Consider the following 10,150-nt stretch of genomic DNA (forward strand, 5'->3'; position numbering starts at 1 on the left):
AAAAACAAAGGCCACCCCAGAAAGAATGCAGGCCAGCACTTGGGGCCCCCAAGCACTCGCCACACCCGGAGCACCATTTGCATTTTTCCTGTGCAAGGCCGAGCACAGTGACTGCTTTGTGCTGAGACCGGGAAGAATGACCTCCCTGCCCACAGCGCCAGTGAATGTCCTCTTGGGGCAAGAACCATCCTGCATCCTCTCATCTGGAGACCCATGAAAAGGGGAGAAAGAGGAGGCAGGAAGGCAACTAAGGGACCTCGCAAGCGGGAGATTCTGGGCCCCCACGGGAATCCAGGGCTGGGCTGGGCTTGGAGGATTTGACTGGCAAAGGCCTTGATTCAGACACATGACCTGGGAATGAATCGACCCTTCTAGAGAAGACAGAGAACTTAAACGGGGTCCAAGAGCATCTAGAAGCAGATTCTAAACAAAGTGCTTGCTAGGTTGTGCTCTCAAAATGGGAAAACAGGCCGGGCGCGGTGGCTCACGCCTGTAATCCTAGCACTCTGGGAGGCCGAGGCGGGCGGATTGTTTGAGCTCAGGAGTTCGAAACCAGCCTGAGCAGAGCGAGACCCTGTCTCTACTAAAAATAGAAAGAAATTAATCGGACTACTAAAAATATATAGAAAAAACTAGCCGGGCATGGTGGTGCGTGTCTGTAGTCCCAGCTACTCGGAAGGCTGAGGCAGGAGGATCGCTTGAGCCCAGGAGTGTGAGGTTGCTGTGAGCTAGGCTGACGCCACGGCACTCACTCTAGCCTGGGCAAAAGAGTGAGACTCTGTCTCAAAAAAAAAAAAAAAAAAGAAAACAGCACCGGGGATAGGAATTCCAAAAGGAATAATGCTTGATCTCTTACACTGAGAAATCAACTAAAAGAAGTTAGCAGAATGGGGAAGGGAGAGCCTGGGAAATCGCAGGGCTGTTCCCAGAAGTGGAGTTATAGGTGTTAGAGGCAATTGGGGAAGTCAGTGGGTGAGTGAGCGGCTGCTCCCCTCTGCCACACTGCGGCTGCAGCTGCTGTGGCCTAACCAACGTGTGCTACCACAGCATATCCAGGATGCGGGGACATTGCCAGACTTCTGCTTTGACAACCTCCACAAGCAAGCCTCAAAGCAGCTGTCTACGACAGGCCAGTGAGAGCCCACCAGCGCGACACGGCGGGCAGCCCGCAGGTCTCCGTCAGCGAGCTGAGTACGTGTGCTGAGCTGGGCGGGTTTCTGGAGCGGGTCGGGGCCCACAGAAGGAGGCAGGCCACTGGCATGCCAGTGCTAGCTGCCGAGGCAAAAAGTGGGTCACTCTGGGCTTTGCTGGGATGAACAAGTGCTGGCTTCACTGGTTTACCGTAAGCACCGCCCTGCTGATAATCACCACTCTTCCTGTCCAGACCAGGCGATCGACCTCATAGAGCTGCTGTGAAAATGAAATAAAATAATGCACGTAAGTGCTCAGCCCCGCATCTGGAGCGTAAGAGCCCAGCAGTTGGGAGTGATGAACGGTGCCGATGCTAACAATTCCATGCTGGCGAGGGAGGCCCTTGAGCCATCCTCAAGCTAGTGGTGACGGGTAGATGCTGATCTGTCGCCTTCTCTTATCTCACCACCCCACCCCCCATTGTAGCAAAAGCGACTCGGCTACACGTGGCCCTGAAATGAGCAGTCGCTTAGTAGGTGCATGATTCCCCAGCTCCAGGACCAAAAGTCACAGGATTAAGATGAGAGAGAAGGAAGTGTAGAATTTGGAAGGGCTCAAAGGACAAGTAGGAACCAGCAGTGGGTAAAGAAAAAGAAAGGTTTGGTACACAGAAGAGTAGGGGCTCAGAGACCACAGGCTACATGAGCGGTGAGGAGGGACAGCAAGCAGGTTTGGGAGCACCCTGAGGAGGTCAGAACACAAGAGGTAGGGGGTGAGGAGGGCCAGGGATTGGAATGAAATAGGCATGAGGAAAACCAAAAGAGCCAGCGAACCCAAACCAACCATTTTTAAGGCATTAGAATTAAACACTTCAATACACAGCATTTCATTCATCCCTAAACATATCTCCATTAATTTATTATTTATTTATTTTTTGAGACAGGGTCTCACTCTGTCACCCAGACTGGAGTGCCGTGGCACGATCACAGCTCACTGCAGCTTCAAACTCCTGGGCTCAAGTGATCCTCTTGCCTCAGCCTCCCAAGTAACTAGGACCTCAGGCACATGCTCCCCCATCCAGCTAATTTTTAAAATGTTTTTTGCAGAGATGGGGTCTTGCGATGTTGCCCAGGCTGGTCTGGAACTCCTGGTCTCAAGTGATCCTCCCGCCTCAGCCTCCCAAAGTTCAGGGATTACAGGAGTGAGCAACTGTGCCTGGCGCTCTCCATTAATTTATAGTACCATTCTCTCTGGCTGATGGATGATTAAAGGAAGCTCAGAGAGGTTAGGGGCCTTCCCTAAAGACACACAGCCAACTGAGGTCAGAGCTGGCCCTGAACACCCTGTGTCTAGCTCTGAGCCACTGGGCAACAGTGCCCAAGGAGCCCAGTGATGACCCACCACCTCTGCCGACCCAGGATGAGATCACAGCCGATTCCATGGACCATGTGGCCATAGGAGTGTCCCCTAGAGCTGGTGACATTACAAGTTGCAATCTCCTGCTGCCCTGTCTGGACTGCTGTCCTTTAACATGCAGCCAGACACTGGACTCTGGTCAGCCCAGCACGGGCAGCGAGCTCCAGGCCAGCAGGCAACGGGCTGTGTTCCGCGTCAGTAAGGGCTGCTCTGAGCGACTTCCTGGAAGGGCATTTTAACCATGAGCTGCTGGAGAGGTTGGGTCTTGGTCTGGATCCCTCTTGACCTTACAACAGCAAGTTGTAGAAGAGTCGCTGCTGGACGTGATTGGCATTTCTGTGAGCGCCACAGGGCTCCTGGGAGCTGAGGGACGGACGAGCCACCAGGGCTGGGAGAGTGCAGACCTGGCCAGCGGGATAGATGCAGCAGGCGTGCTGTGCACCAAGGCGAGGTTACGACACAGGCCCGGGCTGCAAGGAGCCCAGGACAGGCAGACAGACACACACACCCTGGTGACATGTGCTCCGATAACCATGGCAGGGAAGCCTGAGGGAGGGAGCCTCGGGCTCTTGGTGGGAGACCAGAGCAGCTGTCACCACCACCGGGAGACGTGGTTTGGTTGGTGTTGGTAGACACCGCACAGCCAAGGCGGTCACTCTGCTTGTGGGCTTGTCCAGAGGCTCAGAGGCGAGAGAGGACCCAGGGCCCTGGAACTTTCCTGAACAACTACTGAGGCCAGAGTGAGAGGCGGGGCAGGGCCCAGTCGGGAGCCATTGAGCAGGAGCGGCTGCCAGTCAGGATCTGATTCCGCAGAGACTATTAGTCAGGACCCTCTGAGCTGCAAATGTCATAAACTACATCCAATCATCTTCAGCAAAGAAAGAAGCCGGGTTAGCCAAGGAATCAAAGCCCAGGCCGGCTTGAGAGGTGCCAGGACCACGGCGGGACCCCAGGCACGTGTCCACTCTGTCCCCACTCCTGGAGGGTGGGCTTCTCCCTCTGGCAGGGCTGCGGCTGCCACAGCTCTGCGCGCACCTCCAAAGAGCGGCGGAGAAGGCAGCTTCCCAGCCCCAGGCAGAGCTGCAGAACTCTTGGGGACAGGGCTGAGCAGCCCGCCCTGAGTGCATTCCCCTGTGTCCCCCTTCTACATGGAAACTCCTCGACAGGTGGGTGGCTCAGCCTTGTGCCCTCATGGCAGCACAGGGCCTGGCTCTAAAAAACCAGCATAGAGACCGTCTCTAGTTTAATATGTTTGGGAAGTTCGGGGTTTAAGCAAGGTGTGCGAGGCAGCTCAGGCTGCCGTAACAAAGTGCCACAGCTGGAGGTACGAGGTCAAGGTGTCGGCAGGGTTGGTTCCTCCCAAGGCCTTTCGTCTTGGCTTGCAGGTGGTATCTTCTCCCCGTGTCCTCATGTGGTCTCCGTGTCCTGATCTCTTCTTATAAGGACACTAGTCAGACTGGATTAGGACACACCCTAATGGCTTCATTTTACCTTAATCACCTCTTTAAAGACCCTGTCTTCAAACGCAGTCACAGTCTGAGGTCCTGGAGGTTAGGGCTTCAACATGTGAATTCAGGGGGAAATATTCAGCCCCTGACACAGGAGTTAGCAGGTTGCTTGAGGTGAACTGTGGACAGGAGGTGAGACTGCACGTGATAATAATGTCTACTGCTCACTGGCCTCTGCCTTAGTGCCAAGTTCTGTTCCACGGATTTTTCATGAAGTCATGGAGTAACTCATGTTAACCTTGTAACAACCAATAAACTGAGATTTCCCAATAAAAGCAAAACAAAACAAGCACCCAGGTGTAGGGGTTGATCTTGGACTGGAGTAGGAAAGATGCCGGCAGATAACGATTATTATTATTACGTTAGAGACAGGGTCTCGCTCTGTCACCCAGGCTGGAGTGGATTGGCATGATCACAGCTCACTGCAAGGGAGGATTGCCACTGTATACGTTTTTGTACATTTTCATATTTTCTGAGCTGTATCTACATGGCCTATTCACAAAAATTAAGTTAAAAAAAAGAGAGTCAGGCCGGGCGCGGTGGCTCACGCCTGTAATCCTAGCACTCTGGGAGGCCAAGGCGGATCATTCTGAGCTCAGGAGTTCGAGACCAGCCTGAGCAAGAGCGAGACCCCGTCTCTACTAAAAATAGAAAGAAATTGGCCAAACAACTAAAAATAGAAAAAAAAAAATTAGCCAGGCATGGTGGCGCATGCCTGTAGTCCCAGCTACTCGGGAGGCTGAGGCAGGAGGATCGCTTGAGCCCAGGAGTTTGAGGTTGCTGTGAGCTAGGATGATGCCACGGCACTCGCCCCAGGCAAGAGAGTGAGACTTTGTTTCAAAAAAAAAAAAAAGAGAGTCAGATCTGAGACCCTCCCTCCTGGGACCTATACCTAGTTACGCTGTATCAGGCTTTAACTTTAACAACACAGTGAGGCTAAAATGATCTCACTTTCTTCATGCCGGGGCCTGTGAGAACAGGTGGGAGTGGAACCACCATCCTCACTTTGCAAGTGAAGAACTGAGGCCACGAGACAGCGTGTGGACACGGCCCCGCCGTGAGTGGGGGACAGAGCCTGACCCGGGGCCACGTTCTCTGACTCCTCGTCTGGGCCCCCATCCACTACACGGGCCTTTGAGCACGATGATAACGGGAGTCTCTGTCATCAGTCACTCAGTAAATACATTTTGAGTCAAAATGCCCCTGGTCTCTGCCTTCTTGGGGTTCACATGCTGGTGGGGAAGGTAAGATAGATATTCAAATGAGCCTATACTTAAACGTGGTGGTAAGTTCCATAAAGCAGAATAAAGAGATGCCATGAGAGGGAATAATCAGGGCAAACACTGGAGATTGGGTGGTCAGAGAAGGTTCTAGTACAGCAACATTTCAGTTGTGATGCGAAGAGCTGCAGGAGGGACACTGAGGCACGGACACGATTGTAGGAGAGAAGGATCATTCCTTGAGCCCAAAGTCTGTGGTCGACGAATCGAATGTCATTTGTGGGTTCCCTGTTGGCCCACCGACTATCAGACATGTCGTATGTGCCCAGCCGGGTCCCAGGCGATTTGGGATGAAAACAAAGAGGGAAGCGTGCTCCTTGACCCCAAGAAACTTACCTCCTAGTTGAAGAACTGAAAGTCACCCAGAAACAATGACAGAGTGCGTTAGGGAGTCACGGGATAGGGAAGAAAGAAGGAGGGTGGAACTGGGCATGATTTGTTTGACAGACGGCAACACGGAGAAGCCCAGTGGGGCGGGGAGTCGAGGCGGGGGAATCTGGCTGCGGAGAGAGGCAGGCCGTGGTCCCGGGGTCGGCGTGGCTTCGAATCCCAGCTCCCCTATGTGCCAGTTGGGTGACATTGGGCAGGTTATTTTTTCTCTCTGGCCCTCCGTTTCCTAATCTGGAAATTAAATCTTACATTGTCTACCCCTCTGTGGCTGCAAATATTAAATGAAGTAAGATATACGTAGGACTTTGGAGAATGAAACACCTGTGGCCCACAGCCATCCAGGACGCGGGGGTGGCTTATCTCCCAAGGGCAGAGCTGAGTGAATTCCCAGTGTTGGCTGCTGCCACCAGCTCAGCCTCCCAGTTAATAACATCTTCGGGGCTACAGACAGCAATGCACATCCCTGCCCCCTAATTAACAGTCCTGACTAAATGCTAAGTGGGTTTGGTGGAAACCACACACGGCCACGAAGGAAACCATCTGGGTTTATAGAAGGAAATCAGTCTCCCACTCTCTCCCCCTTCCCCTTCCTTCTCGGCAGTGACCTAGGGCCAGACCTCATGCAGGATAGCCAGCTTCTGAACTCCGAGCAGAATCTGTCTCTCACGGATTAATCAACTCTAAGACAATTTACTTCAACTCATACCTGTGAAAATAGTTAAAACTAAGAGTGAAACTAAAGTTATTTCCTGCAGAGAAGCACCTCGAATAACTTGGACATTTATATAAGCAACAATAATCTAGAAGCAGGTCATTGTCAAGGTGAGGGGAGGGGCGAAGTCTGTGATTACTAGCACCATGAGGGAATTTACCTTGGAAAACGTGGATCAATTTAACCTGAAAAGTATTGAACGATCTTTAAACACAGATGTTCCCTCTTGCTAAATTTTAGAGTTGAAAGAGATGGAAACTATCCCTTCGTTTTAGGCTTGAAGAAGGTTACGGGGCATTCTGAGATCACACAGCCCAGCGGCAGAGCTAGAAAAAAACAGGACTCAAGTATCCTGATGTAGACAAGATGTCCTTCAGCGACACCACTCTGTCTCTCGGCCTTGTCTGAGCTCATATGAACCGGCAAGCTCCTGTAGACTGTGATCTGGATAAAATGCCTTCTGGTGACAAGTCTTTCTACCCAGTCCAGGATCACAGCACTTTGTTTCCTGTATTTTCCTAGGACCGTGCGGGAACTGCATCCATTTAGTCCCAGACTTTGTCATCCCTCAGGAGAAAGGATGCTGATATAGTGCAAAGGGCCGGATGTTGATCTCTTTTCTAGAGGCACTCACATTTATTTATTTATTGTCCAACTATAAGGTATACTAAGCACTGAGATGTAAAGAGGGCAAGAAAGATCTGGTCCTCTGGAGCTTGCCCTGTCGTGGGAGACAGACAGGCACAAGTGACTGTACTGTAAGTTTTAGAACAGAGCACAGGTGCAGAGACAGGGAGGCATGAGGCAGCCTGGTTTTCCAACACTGGGACTACAGATGGTTCTATACTGCAGATTATAAAGAGGTGAGGGTGAAGATACTGTAAGAGGTCACCAGGGGCCAGATTACAAGGAGCATTCTATATCTAACTAAGGAGGTTAGATTTTTATCCTGTGAGCTCAGGCCACACTTGTAGACTTGGGGGCAGGATCAGATTTCCCTGTTAGAAAGATCACATGGGTCTAATCAGCAAGGCCAGAGGCAGGGAAACCAGCCAGGTGGTTCTTGCAACAGTCCTGGAAGGGGGACGAGTTCCCGAGCCAGGAGGAGGAAGAGCCTGAAGAAAAGACCCAGGAGGTAGGAGGAAACTCAGGAGAGAGGCTGTTATGGAAAGCTCAGAAGGAGACAGTGCTATTCTGCACACTCAGAAAAGAATATGGACGCTTGTGTCAATTCATTCACTAAGTGTGTGTGTGTTTTAAGGCTTGTGATTGACAGTCTTCTAGGGTGTAACAGGAGCCACCTGTACCCATAGGTGGCCCGAGCAGGATAACTATGTGTCCCAGAAGAGGCTTCATCAAAAAGATGAGTCAAAATCACTTGGGAGTAGGAGGGGGTAGAGGACGGGAGGTTGCTTGGTGGGTACAACGTGTGTTGCTGCAATGGTGGGTGCACTGAAGGCCCTGACTTCACCACGGTGCGATCTATCAATGTAGCAAAATTGCACTTGCACCCCATGAATATACACAAATAAAAAATAAATGGGAAAACTCACTTGCTCTGATGCTGGCTCTGCCTCTCTGGACCCTCCCTGGTGCAGCCCAGTGCTCCACGTCTTGGAAGGTGGCTTTGGTGCTTTGGCTTCCATCACAATCTTGGGTGCCAGGTCCATTCGCTCACGTGCAAACTAAGTCAGGTCACGTGCCGTCAAATATCCGTGCTGCTGAGGCGGAAAGGGCTGCAGATTTTCCAAGATGTTTTCAACAAGAAACAGTCACCCTGTGAGTTGGGAAAACATCCACTTGGCAGATGGAAATGCTGAGGCCAGCTGGCCGAAGCCTTTGTATTAAATCACACTGTACGCGAGCATGGAAAGCTCTGACTTCAGTCCACATCAAATACAGAAAAATCAATTTTCTGATTCTGGAAATGATAGCTTGGAGGAATTATGATTCACCCTTGGAAACTGCTAAGGAATTAGTTGGTAGAGACCAGAGACAGACGTGAGAAGAATATAATTAAAGAGGCCACCGATTTGGATAAAATGCTTATTTACTTTAAGCATCTTTCAAAGAGAAAAGAAAAAGAAACCAAGTCGTCAGTTGAGCATTAAAATCTTTTTTCAAAGAGAAAAGAAAAAAAAAACCAAAACACCCAAGCAGTCAGTTGTACATTAAAAAAAACAGGAAAAAAAAAAAAAAAAAAATGACCATATTAGAGTAAGTAGATACATCAAAAAGTCAGAAAGATGATTAAAGATGGGAATCTAATTACAGAGCATATAGGTTTAGACTAAGAACCAAAGCTCTGCAAACACATTGGAAAGAGAAAGACAATGCTAAACTGAGAGAAAGATCCCCAACTTGTTTAGCTACTTCATCTCCATTTCCCTGGGCCTTGGTTTTCTCATTTTATGATACCAGATGATCTCTAAGGCCCCTTTCCAATCCAAATTTGTGATTCTATAAAATAAATAGGTGACTGAGGATCTTTTATTTTTTTGTTTTTACCTCCGAAATTTCATTAGTAATTTTTGTAGAGAAAGTAAAAGTGATATAGGAGCAAGAAAGAACAATTAAAATCCTCAATCTCACCACCTAGGATAACCACCATGAATGTTTTAACTTTCTTCCAGATTCATACATACATAAACAATATTGTACAAATTTTGTTATCTTTTTTTCAGTCAACAAAGTATTGCCAGGATGTTTTCTTGTCTTAGTTTCGTTTCCACACTGTGATGGCTGCCCTATAGTGTCGTCTAAACGAAAGCCTCAGGTGTGATATTAGTTGCAGGGTGTGTGATTGTGCAAATGCGAGTGTGTCCAGATTGGAAGAGATAAAGGAAATTGAGGAAAACAGTATCTTTCCTTGTATGATGACTTCTACTTTACGAAGGACCTATTGCATAAAAGCTTGTATTCTACTATTATGCCCAACTAGCACAGTGTCTAGCATATAGGAAAATCAATAAATGTTATTAAACAAATGGAAAAATAAACAAATACGCACTATTTTATGTATTCCTTATAAAACTTGGATTAGGTAGGCCTCCTCATCACAATTTTATGGATTTAACACGCTGCCTCTGTTACCTTGGTGAAATCCATTATAATTTAAGTAGCATTTGCCCAAATCGATCTCATTTGAGCCTCTCAACCATTCTGTAACTAAGTGGGGTGGATAGCATTGGTCCCATTAAAGAGAGGCGGAAGCTGAGGCTGAAATAGGGTCAGATAGTCAATCAGTGGAAGAGCTTGACCTTGAACTCAAACCCATGGCACATTATTGCTTCCCAACTGTGACAATGTCCTATCCCACCTTTCTCTAAGCAGTTTGCATGATGGCGGGACAGAATCACCAGGGTGCTGGTAAATGTTTAACATTCAACTCTGGGGGTTGGGGGAGAGCCCAGATTTGTAGAGTTTGCAGATTTCTTTAGTGTGAATATTCCCACCATGGCCAATCTGACACCACCAACGTGATGTCACTCAACGCAGAAATGTGCACAATCAGCTCACAGGCGTCAACTGGCTCCAAGATACCCCTGGATGGAATAAACTTTCTTTCCACCTAATCATTAATTCCTGGGGGCCAGGGACCATATCTCTGTACAGTTTTCACATTGCCATGCACGTAGACAGCAATACGTGGGTGTCCAGGCTTGGCATAAACATTTAACCTAGGTTTGCTGTTTAGGTTTCTCTTTCTCTTC

The sequence above is a fragment of the Propithecus coquereli genome, unplaced genomic scaffold (genome assembly GCF_000956105.1).
Source record: "Propithecus coquereli isolate 6110/MARCELLA unplaced genomic scaffold, Pcoq_1.0 Scaffold66, whole genome shotgun sequence".
Classification (NCBI taxonomy): domain Eukaryota; kingdom Metazoa; phylum Chordata; class Mammalia; order Primates; family Indriidae; genus Propithecus; species Propithecus coquereli.